Source organism: Rhinolophus sinicus, chromosome 4 (assembly GCF_057876585.1).
Source record: "Rhinolophus sinicus isolate RSI-liver-muscle chromosome 4, RSI-T2T, whole genome shotgun sequence".
Classification (NCBI taxonomy): domain Eukaryota; kingdom Metazoa; phylum Chordata; class Mammalia; order Chiroptera; family Rhinolophidae; genus Rhinolophus; species Rhinolophus sinicus.
Genome location: NC_142504.1, coordinates 85170262 through 85186079, shown reverse-complemented (window position 1 = coordinate 85186079; position 15818 = coordinate 85170262).

The following is a 15818-nucleotide window of genomic DNA, read 5'->3' as shown; positions in this document are numbered from 1 at the left end:
TAAGTTTGAATTTAGAAATAATTTGAATTGGGATCAAATATTCTCTGAATCCTACATATCTGAGGTTAGAAAAAGCCAAATCATTTGAAAAGAGTAAGTGCTGGGTAAATTCTTACTTCATTGAATGAGTTTTACCTTAAGAAGCCCCCTCCCCCATCTTGGCCCCTTCTGTTTACCTAACTCATACACAGCGTTCAGAATTTACCAGGTGTCATCCCCCAAGTTAATTAGGTTTCACTCTTCTGTGCTGACATAGCTTCCGACGCATATCTCTAACCCCTAGTAAGCTGTAAGCTCTTTGGTTTCAGGTTTAGGTCTTTACTGTGTATCTTCACAAGCAGATGCAATGTGAGGTTTTATAGAATGACAACACAAATGCCATCACATTCCCGATGGCTGCTAGTCTTTGTACCATCATGATCAAGATTCTGCAGCCATATAACAAAATCAAAAGAATGAAATAGGTGAAACTTGTATGGATTAACCAATAGCTTCAATGGTTTAATGAATATAAAAGGAACTAAAAAAAATCAGTGTGTTCCCACAGATTGACTCAAAACTTGGCTCTAAAAGACACACGTAATAGAAGAGTAGTAGATAAGGTTGAATGACCTAAGCTAAGAGTGATCTCAGGACCAGACGCAGTGATGGGCAAAGATAAGAAACAAGTTCCAGTTGTGTTCAAGCACAACTGGCTAGGAGACATTTTGCAAGGCATAGGAAATATCATTGGTTGGCAGATCACAGAAGTTTAGAGCCAGAGGGAACTTTAGAAATGATCTGGTCCAACCTCTTTGTAGGAATACACTCCTTGGAGGGAAAATGACTTCCCCCAGACCACATGTGGTCTGTGACAGAACCAGGGCTACTAATACCATCTCCCGGTTCCCCACTTTGTACTCATTCCATTACAACATTGCCTCCCGTTTCCTCAGATGTTGACTTTTAAAAATAACATTTATATGTGTATCTACACACCATATACATATGATGTGATATACATCAGTGATATATATCTTAAGAAAATAATAGATGAATAAAAAAGTAGCTGACTATAGTTTCACTTTGAAATTTTGAAATAATTTCCTCATACAACTTAATATGTGGTGACAGATTTACTTTGCTGTAAAACGCAGGATATGTGCCTGATAATGTAACTACATAACCGAGATGCTCATACTAATTTAAACATATTTAAGTAAAAAGTAAGCACCTCATCACGGTATTTAAATGCTTGCCAATTTTGATCAATATTATAAAACATTCTGATGCGTAAGACCAAAATTTAATCTAATTACACAGAACACCTTTATTCTATCATTTCATTCCTGCAGTCTTACTACTCACAACTTCAGTATTTTAAATGGAGATATTCTGAAACAATGATATATATATATAGGTTGATCTATAAATGTATATTTCAACTGTAACTTTCTATAAATTTGGAAACTCCTTACAATGAAATAATTGATGTGACATTAGCAAGAACAATCTGAACTGCTTTTTCTTGAAATATCATTCAACATTAGGTCAATTAAAGAAATTTTGGTTCTATATAGTTGCAACAATAAAATAATAAAATCTTGTATTTATAAAGAGTAAAAAAAAATAAATAAATAACATTTAATGTTTTGTTTTTTTAAAGTCTTGGAATGTCCTATCCTAGTCCTCCAACTGCTTTCTTCCAAAGCTAAAAAATAGTTGCTCTTGAACGGATGCTCCATAGTCTAGCTGGCAATCAAGAGAAAGCTTTCCTGCTTATAAAATGGAGGCTCTGAGCATGTCTCCTACTTTTTGATCCAAAGGGATGACTCAGAGGAGATATAAATGAGACAGATATAAGATGAAAACATGTGAGCACGCACACCTTTCATTCCAGGGTTTCCAGGGCTGCCTCTCGAGTTTACAAAGTGGGTCACGTAGGTGGAGAAACGGCTGTACTACCAAATATGGCCACATGGTGTCAGGCTTTTCCAACACTAATGACTACCTTCGTAACGGATGGAGTGCAATAGTGAGTCAAGGATTAGCACAGAGTAAAATTTTAAGTCCCGACATATTGGTGAGAAGTGATCTCTTCCCATCAGTCACTTTTCCACTTTTCTTAGTTAGCCAAAGGCATTAGAAGCCTGAAGTTACGGAAACCAATAAACAGAAAGAAGTGGCTCTAAAAAGATAAGGAATTTGAAAGTGGGTCACATCCAGTTTTTGCAAGCCATACATCCATGGGGAAGAGGGTAGAGCGATTTTCAAAGTGTAAAATGACCTCTCAGATGCTCTTCTCCTTCTTGGTTCAGGGTCTCTGGAATTTTGAAACGGAATATTGCAAATTAGAAGCTCTTGAGTGAAAAAATGTTGTACTTCATTTTTTAAAATTCCATTGGTTGGCTTTGAGCAACAACAACAAAAACCAGAAACAAAATGTATCCAGTGTCATTACACTAAAGTTAACTTCCAAGTGCGGATTGAGAAAGCACATCTGCTTCAGTCCTCCTTCACCTTAACAACCAAACCACGAACTTACCTAATTGATCCTGGAAAAGATAAATTCTAACGGAGAATGTTAAACTTCAGTTCTTTCCTAAATATGTTTATGCTCCATTCTCTCTGCTTTGTACTACTTTCAGTAGTGCAATTATTGGCAAAATCAAGGAAGTCTCCTTTTCAATTCAACTTTTAAGGAGCCGACTGATGTTACAAATCCAGTAAACTACCAATGATTTCAGTTTTAGGTTAAGTTGCCATCTTGAAAGAGTATAATTGCCGGTTGAAGTTTTCATATAACCATGCTTACCTGTTTTTGTCACGTTTCAGTGATTGGTGAATAAGGGTCGTGGAAAAATGGGATTGTTCTGAGAGTGAACCGAAGGTCTCAGAAACACTGTTCTTCACATTGTAAAATGGCCGGCTCTCCTCGTTTCAGGTTTCTTTTTATTGAACACTTGTCAAACACCTGAAGGCCCTCACTTTTGGTTTTTCGTCTAGGTGAAGATGGTAGAATTATGGCAATTTGTCACATACATCTTATTTGCCCCATCTAAAGTTGAAATAGGCTAGGAATGTAAATTATCATTTTACCATTGAAGCAAATGCAATCATGAGCAGTGATTTGGCTGGTCTGTCTTTGAGCCAGGATCACTCATGAGCACACTTGGTCTCAAAATCTGAGCCCTGGACAGGATTTTCAAGCCCCTCGCATACAGTGGTGATCTACTCCTGTGTGGAGAGGTCTCCAGAGTTGAAGGTCCCGTTCCTACATTGAACGGTTCTCAGTTCTTCCTTCTCTGCTTTGTTTTGCAATTGTCCACCTAATTTTATGGAATGTAAGTTTTATAGCAATTTCTTTAAAATTTCACCTATTCTTCCCTGGACATAAATTGTGAATCGGGTCATTTTCGATCATATTCTTTCTCAGGCCAAGAGACTGTTCATTGTCTTTCTAGTTTTCCTGTGATGAGAATAGCACTTGAGTTGTCACCAAGTGTTCAGTGCTGTGTACACGTGCTATCTGGGCACAATTTGGAGACGATTTCTGTATATTAATCATTGTGGATGATAGAAAGATGTGGACTTTATTTGTGCTGACAGAAGAAAAAGGCAACCTATAGCAATACCACTATTACAGTAGCTTCTAAAGTACCGTAATCCGTGAATCAGTTAATCATTGATAGCTTGTTATTTGGAAGGTTGAGATAACTGATTTGTCTTTCATAGATAACTAACTGTACAAGAACAGTTTGAAATATGGAATGGGAAAATGAAGTCCACGTTCTCCTTATTTAGTTAAGTCTTAGGTATCTTACCAGAATTTATGTTCAAGGGGGGAAATGCTATTATTTAACCCCTGCCGCCTTTTTTGAGAGATGTGTTGTTTATTTTTTGCCGTACCATGCTTCCACTATTGGCCATTTATAGAGCATTCATCTTCCATCCAGAGGCTTTGTCCCATCCTGACTGTCACCCAGTGTCAGGGTATGATTTTTGTTAGGAGGATCCTGAAGGATTCTGAAGGAGAAGACAGCAGTGGTTGCTAGAGATGAAAATCTGATACCCAACACGCCCTCAGCAAATCCATCAGCCATGTTCCAAGCTGTGTATTACCCACCACCAAACTCATTTCAGCTTATCGCCTGACCTAGCTCAGGTGCTCTCCTCACTGACCACGACAGGTCTGATTGTCCACTGAAGTAAAGGAACCCATCTACTCTGTCTTCTCCCATTCTGGTTTCTTCTTAGATCTTTACACAGACTTAGTCCAAATTCCACATTTCCCTGACTTCCTCTTTTGTTCTCTCCTTCTTTTTCCAGTTAGCTCATTATGATGCTTTAAAACATTCTCTAACCTGCTTTTCCTAAATGTGTTCAACGTGCTTTTCCTAAATGTGCTCTTACTCACAGCCAGCGACCCACCAGGCAAACAACACTGGAGAGAGTGGACTGATCTCATAGACAGATGGAAGAGGGCAGGGCTGCTGGTATGTTGTTCCATGGGTTCATTAATTAAAGTAATTTGGGGGAAATGCCTACCATCATTTCCAAGCAGTAAAAGGTTGCCTTTTTAATACGAGATGCATGAATGCTAAAGACAGGTTTGAAATTGAGTATCAATAAAATATTTATCAGCCAGCCCCTTACCCTTTGGCATTCCCCTAGAAGACATTCCCAGGATGTTTAGGGGAAGGTGTGTCTGATTTGCTCCTAGGTTGACCAACACTCAGTTATTCTCTGCTTCTCAGCCCTGGCCACCACACCAGCCCTGCCATGACCACAGGGTCACTTCCTGTTTCTCATCACCACCTGAATCTCCTGGGCATGACCTCTGGTTAGACAGCTGCTCCTGCACGCAAGCACCACTTTAGATGTTCATATAGGCATTTCCTGTCTTCCACTGTCCCTTTCTGCCCCCAGTATAAAGCTTCTGTGAGCAGCTGCTCCATTAGGTGAGTTACAAATGTGCTTTCTTATCATCCCAGGTGTCTAGCAGATATATACACATACATACACCCACACATATGTTACAGACAAACGTTCTCTCAAAGACTCACAGTCTAAACCCACGAGGAACCATGGACCTCTTCATAACTGCACCCTCAGCTAACAAACACCCGGTGAAGCTTTGCAATACCACCCATTGAGGCATGATTGTGCTTTTGCATGTGCTTCCATCCTCCTTGTCAGGATGTATCCTCAGGGAGGGTTTATTTCTCTGTTGACAATAATTTCACACGTTTGCAGTCAGCCAGGCCTGGGTTTGGATCAGAGCTCTGCTGCTGGTAGTCACTGTGACTATGGCCTCATTTTCTTACCTATAAAATGGGAATACTGGCAACTGCCTCTTAGAATGGTTATAAAAATTAAAGAGTTGATATATGTGAAGCTCTTAACATAGCACTTTGTTCAAAGTAAAACTTAATGCTGTTTTGAAATAGAACTAAACCCCTTTAGAAATGACGGAGAAGAGAAGGTCGTGGTGGGAATAACTTACATATTCCTTCTATCTGTCCATTCATTCAGCAAGTGCTTTTGGGACATATATTAAGTTTTCAGCACAGACCTGAGAGCTAAAGCCACTCCACGTGAATAAGACACAGTCTCTGTCTACAAGCTGATGGTTTACAGACAGTAATAAAATCAGTTATTGAGTGCCTACTGTGTTTGATTCATTGTAACATAAGAAATCACATGCATTTAATTTACACAGACGCAATAAGAGGTAGCCACTACTGTTATTCCCATTTTAGATGAGGAAACTGAGTCTAAAAGGGTCGCTCATCCAAGATCACATAGCAAGTCAGTGGTTGATCCTGGATTCAAACCCAAGTATTTCTGACCCAGTGTCCACACTCTTACAAGGGGGTATGTACAAGGTGCTCTGGGAGCTCACAGGGCAGAACCTCTCTGGGTCTTGAAGCTCAGAGTCAGCTTCCTGAAGGAAGTGGCATCTAAACAGGGCTCTGGAAGATAAGTAGGAATTAGAAAGATGAATGGGAGCAGGGAGAAGGTGAAAGATATTCAAGGAAAGAAAACAAATCTATTATATTGCACCTCTTAGAAATGTATATGAGTGTATTAAAGGCTCTGAGAAATTTTCAATAAAAACCTGTTTGACTATATTTAACCCAACATTTCTCCGACATTCCCCAGACCATGCTTTGGAAATGCTGGTCTAGGCCCGTAACTTGAGGTCATCTATTTCAGTTCTTCTTGGTCATGTGTTTCACTAAGAATTAAGCTGCTGTCAGGGTATAAGAATCATGAGATCTCCACCCTATATAATAGTACCTACGAGGCCAGTTTCCTGGGTGTGCAACCTGTGCAGTCACATAAGGCCTCATGCTTAGCAGTGCCCCCCACTTGAGTTAATACTCAGCTTTGCTGCCTTGAAATTAATGTTTGAACAAGGGGCTTTATATTTTCATTTTGTATTGAGCTCAGCAAGCTATGTAGCTGGTCGCAAGCAAACAAGATAAAGACTAGATATATATGATTCATATTTTTAGCTTTTTCCTATTTCAGAAGCAGTCTCCTGCTAGTTTAAATACATTTGCCCTTCTTGCTGACATGCATTAATTTATATGAAGATGCTAAAACAGAGAAGAGTTCTCATTTCAACACTCTTCCCCCACTCCTTTTTTGGCAGGAAGAGAGACATGTCAAGTTAGTATCAGACGCGGTGAAAAAAGAAATTAGCTTCATTTTATTATCATAAATGGATATGAAAAGGAATTTAAAGGAAACCTTTTATAAACACTAAAATCAAGCCACAAGCCTTTGAGTGTTTTGAGGAAGGTAATCATGTTTTATTAATTTATGTATGTGCAAGGTATAACACAGTACATGGTCTATAGTAGGTACCCGGCTGTCCAATTGATTTAAATAGTGGTTGACGAGTGAATGAATTTGACAAACCTCACCCATGTTAAAAAACACTCTAGGCAGCCAGAGCCAAGACCCAGGCACCCACTACAGACTCTGATGAATCCCAAGATCTATTTTTCTACTGCCAATCAAAAATTTTGTCAATTTTCTTTGGAAAATTCTGGAACTCAAACATATGCCAGAGTAGGAACTAGTCACATGAGTACACACACACACACACACACACACACACACACACACAGCAACCACCAGTCTCACTGGTCCTCCATATTGAAGGAAATACCAAAAAACTGGAACAAAACTCACATAATCAGAGCTAGGTTGGAGAGCTTCTCAATTAGAACTTTTGAAATCTCTGAATATTGACAAGAATGATATAATGGTATAAACAGACATACCCACAAGTCTAACCAAGAAACAAAAATAGTAAGGAAGCTTACTTCCTCAATCTTAGCTCCAGGCAAATATGCGGTTTTTAATTTATTTTTTCCCTGTTCTACCACTTTCAGCCTAAAATGTATTTATACCAATGACCTCTATCATTACAACCCCCATAAAGAAAGGCAACAAGACATCACAGGGAAAAAAATAAAATAAAAAGTGGTGTCTTCCACAAAGGATAGTGTATGAGTCAGTATACCTCTCTGCCTAGGATAATCCACATCTAACTTTCTTTGACTTTGAAAAGCTTAAACAGGGTCTTGGTGTTACCAATCCTTCTGAGTTGGGACCCAAACCAAGGTCCTTCTGCCCAGTGCCGTTAGCACCAATAGAACAACACAGTTCCTAAAGCAGAGCCGAAACTTTATTCTTTGATCAAGGAATGGAGAAGGGTGAGTGAATGTGCTAATGGCACCTTCTTTCCCACAGGGAAGGAATGTTCTGTATTTATAGGCTGTGGCGTGGAGGCATTAAGTTCTTTTTTAGGCATGTGTAGTTATTCTCCTGCTGCACTCAGCCCTTTTGCTCATGGTACTCTTTGCCCACAATGCCCCATTGCCATCTTGGTTTTTGCACTGGGTACTTTGGTCTTTGCACTCAGCCCTTTTCAATTTGCGATCCAGAATCCTTTTCATGTCCCCTAAGAAAACATAGCTCATGATATAGTTTAGGTATTGAGAAATATTAGCGTGTTCTACATAATAGCCCAGTGCCATTGGGAGCAGTATTGAAAAACTAAAGTTACCTTTAGGAAGCAAGAACCAGGCTTTCATTGCTTTAAAAGAGGAGTGTTAAGCCAAAAGGAAAAGCAAAGAAAAGCAACACAATTTATGTATTAGCAGAAAGAGGGAAGGAGATTCTTTGTCATTATTTGTCATGCGAAATGGCAAGGTAAGGCACCAACAGGGATTGACCTTTTCATTGGAAGGAAAGAGTTGGCATTTAGATTCCTTTTTTGAATCAGCAACTGGGTATTATATGTCTTTACTCTCTCCACAGCAACCACCACAGTGAGGTATTGGAAATTGGTGTGTTCAGTAGTACCTGTTGGTTATTTGATGGGTGAGTGGGTGAGTTGGTTGGTGGATTTAAATTCAGCAATTTCCTCTTTTCTTTGTCAGTGTCAGAGCAGCCTTTTTCTCTTTCTCCTGGTCTCTGCCACAGATGCCTTACCCTGGCGCTGGCCTCAATACCATCTGAACCAGAATGCACGTTCTCCCATTAGTACCGTAAAGGGCCATTCTCCTCCAGAAGGTGAATTTGGGTCGAAGCTTCCAGTTGTGTCACTAGAGTGTAAGCTCCCATGTCTCCTTTATCTTAACCCTGGACCCCCAAGACTGCCACCCTGGCCCCCCCTCAGCCTGTCCCTCCCTGGCCACATTCAATAAATATTTACATCGTTGAATTGGTGGATTTAAGCAAATTACCCTTTTCAGTTCTGCATTTGAAAACAAATGTTTGCCAAAAGTGTTCAATGTCTTTAGATAACTGTATTTCCCTCTTTAAGAAATCTTTTTTGTGTGTTCTTAACATTGATACCCACATTTAGTTTCCAGTCCAGTGAAATAATCCATCATAGTTCCTGAAAAAGTCACCCAATTTTCCTAGCTTTTTAGTTTTTCATTTTATTTTCTCATTGAAAATTACAAGAAAAAATATTTAATGAATATATAATTCTTTCTAAATTATCATGTAATTTACATTCTGTGGTTAGAAACATGTGCCTCTTTTAGGCTTCCTTCTCTTCCTGTGTGAACAACCAGACGCATTGTGCCAGATTTATCTCAAAGCAAAGAGAACACCAGTAGTCATTTGAAGCATCTTTATTTCCCACAGTCCATTTCAGACAAGATCTCTTTACCAGTTCCTTCTTTCAAAAGTTTAAGAGAGCACAAGTCTCGAGGGAAAACAAAACAAAACAATACACAGTATAGCTTTCCGTCTGAGACTTGGAGAAACCAGGGAAAGGTTAAGAAAAATAGAAAGAAATTTAACTCATTCCATTTTATTGAAAGCAATTTCCAAGTAACTTATGTGTTATGAAGATAACTTTATCCAAGCATTTATTTAATAGTTAATTAGCAGCATCTCGTAAAAGATTTTGCAGCCTAGAAAACAGAAGGCCATAATACTAGCTAATAATATCAAACTGATGAGCAGACACAGCACCTATGTTTTCAGCTGATGATGTGGCAAAAATCATGAAATTCTGCAGAACTCAATCTAAAGTGAATTATAAACTGCACACATACCAGCTAATGGATAATGAGATTCTATTCTAATGTTGATAATGTGCAATGTAAGTGTTTCCTGTTTCTTAAATAGGACACCCTTGACCATTTAAACAAGTCTTTAGCACCAAGCATCCACAAGCATGAGTATATTTAAAAAGCTATTTTGTGTATGCCGCTTGGAGGCAATGAGAAAGTGCTTCTCAATGGGACACGCATAAGAGGAGACATCAATGTCTTATTAATAGGTAAGAGCACGCCGAGTTAATAGTGCATTGATAACTTATTTTTATTGTCCCCTTCTCACCACGCTTGTGTGACTCAGTGATGTAATATTAGCAAGAAAACAAAAAGCCAAACTAGCACAATTACTGTGGCCTCATTTTCTTATATAAAAATGTGCTTGCCTTTTATTGGAAACATGTTTTATCTTTGAGGACATCATTTGACCTTTTCGCAAATATCTTGTGTCCAATACATCAACCCCCTACCCTAAACTCCCCACGTATCTCTTTATTCTCCCCTTTTATTCAGCCCTAAGTTCCAACTTTGATCTACTCAAAAGTCCAATAAACCCCTGAAAAACCTGAATATTGTCTAAATCTCCCTCTAACATAGGCTATGCCCCATCTTCTTACTTTACCCTTTGAGCAAAGGCTCAAAGGCCAAGTGGTGTTTGAGTAAAGATGTCAGGGTGCTTTCATCTATCTAAGAACTTGAGATTGGCAATCTTTACCCACCCCATACTCTGTCCCTTTCAATGCCGGACTCAGGGAGATTAAAAAATACATGAGACATAATCCTACCTTTATAATGTGGAGATGAGACAACTGTAAATTGCACTTATGGGACTTGCACTTATTAAATACTTACTCCATGCTAGGAATTGCCAGCCACAGACAAAACCAAAAAATGGAAGACACAAAGCTTGTCCTCAGGAACTTACAGTATAGAACAAAAAGATAGACATACAAAGAAATTAGTGCATCAAAGTGCTCTAGGCTCTATGGCACAAGTATAAGCAAAACGCTGACAGCACACCCACAGAAAGTACCAGAAGGAGATTCAGAAAAGGAAGATCACACAGGTGGGAATGGTGCAGAAGTTTCCAAGAATAGGATTTTACCTTTCAGCGTTTCCTTTGAATGCTCATTTCAAGAACTCATTAGAAAATGTTCCTAAAGAATACCACTTCCAGGGTATTCCTTGGTGACTTCTGCATTTTGTACTGTAACTTATTCGGATTGCCACTTAATTGTAACTTTCACGAAACTTGACCAGACTTCCCCAAATAGAGTAGCCTCATAGTCACTCTTTTTTATATAACCTTTGCCTAACATTTGTCAAAATTGACTGCTTTTCTTACGGTTTTATATGTTGTCTATAAATTCAAAGACACCCAGGACTTTGGTTGCCTGCTGTATCCCCAGTGCCTGGGTGTTGCCTGACAGCTGCCAAGCCGTTTGTTCCCCGAGCTCTTCCCAGGATTTCACAAGGGAGTGCCTCAGCAAACTGAGGCCTGATGGAATTATTTCAGTCCCTTCCCTTCAATGGATTCCTTGGTGATGTGCGCGTTTGTGAAGGCAAAGTTCAGGCTGGAACACAATGGGAACTTTCGGAGAGACAGCCAGCAGGCTACGTAACACAGAGATCTTGAAATTAACAATCATTACCTCTTTAGAAGTTTACCAATAAAAACTACACGTTGGCTCAATTCGGGGTTCAGTCCATTGAGACTGCTCCCCTTGGCCCGTGCTTGCACTCTATTTGTGGCTACTGTCTTTTCTTAACCCTGCACCGGCCTTCTCCTTCCCCACAACCCACATTGTGCTGGACGCGACACCTGGAACATGGAAGGTACTCACTAATATTTTTGAATAGATAAATGGTTAATTCACAGGATTTTTCTCAAACCAGCCTTGTGGCCACGCCACTTTCCCTTTCTTGAATCTTCCCATTCCACCCACTTTTCCCCCAACCATGTTAGCCCTGGATCAACAGCCAATATTGTTCCACTGGGAAATAAGTTTCACAGAATGCTCATCACACCCTCACAAATGCCCTCTCAGTATGCCCTGATGCCCGAGACAAGAGTGGCAGTCGGATCCAAGGCCCATGTCAACCCTGAAACTTGCGCTAAGTCTGCACAAATATCAAATCATGATAACATAATTCATAATCAACAAATAATATCAACTGTGTAAGAAAGTGAGTGAGATAGAGAAGTGTGGTCTTTTAGCTATAAGTTTGTGGGCTTTCAGTTCAAATTTCAGGAGGATTTAAAATTTTGCATGATGTATTTGCTCATTTCCTAATATTTTATGTCAAACAGAAGGACTGCCATTCTAAGAAGAGGGGAAAATGGCACAATTATATTTGATAGCCAAGTGAAAAATGTACCCTGACTATTATTTAGGCCTAACTAGCAGCTAATAATAGTGATCCAAATTAGATATTTTCTCTACTTTAAAAGCTTCTTTCTAAACAATAGTTCTTTGAAATGCATAACCTTTTACCATGCCTTGGATTGTGTTCGTTTATTCAATTCAATTCCCCAAATATTCACTGAGTGCTTCCAAGCATTGGGCTGGAGGCTAGGAATGTTGGAAAGATGAATAGGAATCTCCGCATCCCGAAACCCAGTATCTTACCATGTGTTTTAGGACATTTTTATGCAACATCCCATATTTAAAAGGAGCGTGCTGATTTTCATTTTGCGTTTTCAGTATTCAAACTGAAAACAAGGTCAGAGACAGCTGCCCTGATGTCACAGAAGCACGTTACCAGTGCGGGTTCACCCAGCCCCCCAAATTGTTGTTGTGGTTTGAGTTTTCCTGGTTGCCTCCTCTATGGGAAAATTAGCAGAGCATCTGTTGCATTGAGCTCAAAAATAAAAGCGTCCTCTGCCCTTCTAAAAGATATCCACAGAAGGCTGAAAATTAAAATCAACAGAGGACTGCAGATTGTTCAAATTAGTCTACATTAAAGCCAGAAATACAGCCAGTCATTTAGCTGTTAAATTAGACTGCTGCTGATTTGAGAGGACAGATGATTGAATGACATGTGTTAACAAACCCAGGAAAAGGTGCAAAGGCAGCCACAGGGAAGCAAAGAATGCATAGCAGATGGACAATTGGATTTGAACAGAAGGAGAAAAATGGAAATTTTAGGTTAAGTTTTTTAAAAGATAGTAATAACCCATATTTCTACAGATATACTTTTTTTTTCTTTCTGAAAGATTTCTACATCCTTCTTTTTCAGTTTGCTTTTCAAAAGAAGGAACAGAGGTTGCTATTAAATGGTAGATGATGCAGATAAGAATTCCGTGGGTAAGAAAGCTGGATGTTTTTTATAAATTTCAGAAAGCATTGTGTTGTTTCACATGTTGAGTTACACCCATTGGCATTTTGTAAGACTCGAAACCCCAATATGGGCCAATGAAATTAGTCAGTCAATTCACATAGCCTGTTTCAAGTATGTTGAGATACAAAATAAAAAGTATTCATTCACTTCCAATTGGAACTTATCTAGGTGATGAACCTTACCATTTTAAGAACCCAAACTTTTTGATTTGAAATTATTTGTTGAATAAATGCTATACATTAGATCCCCAAAATTTATTTAGCTTATAACTGGAAGTTTGTAACGGTTGACCAATATCTCTTCATTTCTCCCACTCCACACCCTCGGCACCCACCATTCTACTCTCGGCAAGAATTCTCAAACCCATCTCTGTCAGCCATATTCATCCAAGCCTTCCCTTCTACCTCAGGCTCCCAAGGAATTTTTTTTGTATTGAAGTTTATTGGGGTGACAATGGTTAGTTTCAAGTGTACAATTCTGTGCTACATCATCTGTATATCACACTGTGTGTTCACCACCCAGAGTCAGGTCTCTTACCATCACCATATATTTGCTAGAAGAAAGTGCCACGTTCTTAGAACTGCATTAGTGTTCAATGTCCCAGTGTCTCCCGGTGATGAAGCAGGGCTGGAGCATACAACTTGGGCCTCCCAGCTAAAGCCTGAAATAACACCACTTTCTAACCAGATGCAAGGTGCAGCACCATAGTGCTCTGCCCCTTTAGATGTGAATGTAGAGAAAAGAGAGACTTGTCTGGCCCTGAATCCACTTAGTCAAGTGCATAGAAGCTCAGACCTGGAGGCAACGAGGCAGAGAGGCAGGGAGAAGGCAGAATCACCCCTCCGCGGTCACATTGCATCAATTCCATGTGTTCATTACATGTGATAGTTTTCCAAGGCTCCATCTAAAGGGAGATGTTTCATAATCCTATGATTTGGGGTGTACCAAATCATTGTCATTAAGGTTTATGACAACTTAGTCATTCCCCAGTCATACATTAATTTTATAATATATGAACAATGGAATAGACTCCTCTGGGCAATTTATCTTCTTTTAACCCAGTACTATAATGTTTTGGCTTCATTGCTTTCTAAAATGTTTCAAATGTGATAGAACAATTTTATGTAAATATGTATTTATAGTTTCATATTGAGTCCTTTAGTCCTCTAGGTGACTATCAAATTGTCTATTTTGTTATAACGTCCATTGACAATGCATCAATGATGCATAAACCTGTGTACTATATTTAGTTAGGAATTATTGTCTTCCTTATTTAAAATTCTCAGCTGGGAATATTATATGTCTGTCCATTTATTCTTGTCCTCTTTTATTTTTCATGTTAGGGTTTTATGATTTTTTTTAAATGTTATATGTCCTGAGTTAATTCTCAGTAATTCAATATTTGCACATACAAAAAAAAAGGAATCTTTCGTTTTCATTTTATATTTTAGCATATGGCACTCACATGTACAAATAATAAATGTAGCACATTTATACATAAAATTGGAATGTATTATCTCTGATAATTTTTATTCTTTTGGTCATAAAACCTACAAAATTCAAATGTTTATTTTTTTTTATTTCCTTTACTTTTAATTATTTTTCCTCCTCAACTATTATCAGAATTTTTGAATGATAATAGGCTTCCTTTCTGTCTAACAAGACTCTCTGATGCTAAATTAATTATTTCTTTTCATTTCTGCAAATTTTAACATCTGCAGTTTTTAAGATCAAGTGGAAAAAACAACATGTGATTAAGACATTTAAATGCTAAATTGAGTAGCAGTGTTTCATTTTTTTTTTAATGAGTTAGAAAAAGATCTCTTAAAGAATAACTATTTGGAACATACCGCAGGAATCACTGAATTTGGGGGGGTTCGTTAACTACCTTCTCATTACCTGAAGTTTTCAAGAATAATACAGCCTGTGAATAGGTGGGGAGGAGAGGCATTCTGATAGTCAGGGCTGGTTATATCCAGCAGGCAAGTATGTAGCAGAAATTCACCATCCGGACTCTCTCCCTAGTACCTGTTTTTTTTTGTTTTTGTTTTTTGTTTTTGTTTTTTTCCCAAAGAGAAGAGGATAATCAATGAGTCTAGTTCTATCATCAACTGGTTAAGGAATAGGATCTGGCTTCTAGCATAACTGCTTGAAAACCACAATCTTATGTTTTATTTGTTTATTTGTTTGTTATTCCACTACCAGTCACTTACAGCAGGCACAAAACAGAACAGGCACCCAATCTACAGTGATTTCCCAGCAGCCATGTTGCCACCCCTTCCTTGGCCACAGGGGTGTGCGCTTGAGCCATATTGGGCCAATCCCCACACCTTCACCCCGGCCACAAGACACTGGCACATAACCTAAGCCATGGCAATCAAAATCTTTCCCCACAATGCTTCAAAATGGGGTTGGAGGCAGAAAGCGCCACATCCTGCCCGTGGCAGAGCTATTAGAACTCGAGTTTGGCACCACCAGTGCCACGTCCACGGCCACAGAAAAGGAGCTGGTTTGATAGAACAAAACCAACACACAGAGATAGGTGGAAATGGGAGAACCGAGGACCAGAGGAAGTCCTGGTAGTATGCTTTCTTCTGATTCCTGTCATTCTCTTGCTTGAGCCCCACCCTTCCCAAGGTCAGAATTTCAAGGCAATAAAGTCCTCATTTGCTTAAACAAACTTGGAACTCCTTCATTTATGGCCCAAAGAGTCCTGAATTGTACAGCCAAAGGTCAAGTTTCAACTCATCTGTTTCTGGAGTTGATCCCTAACCAGCAGTAATTGTATTACCTTTAAAGACAACTACAACTCTTTTCTCATTTCTCATAGACTCTGCCAGGTAACAGTGGTTAAATGCATGGACTCTTGAGTCAGAAGGTCCTGGACAAATCTCAGCTTGAGCG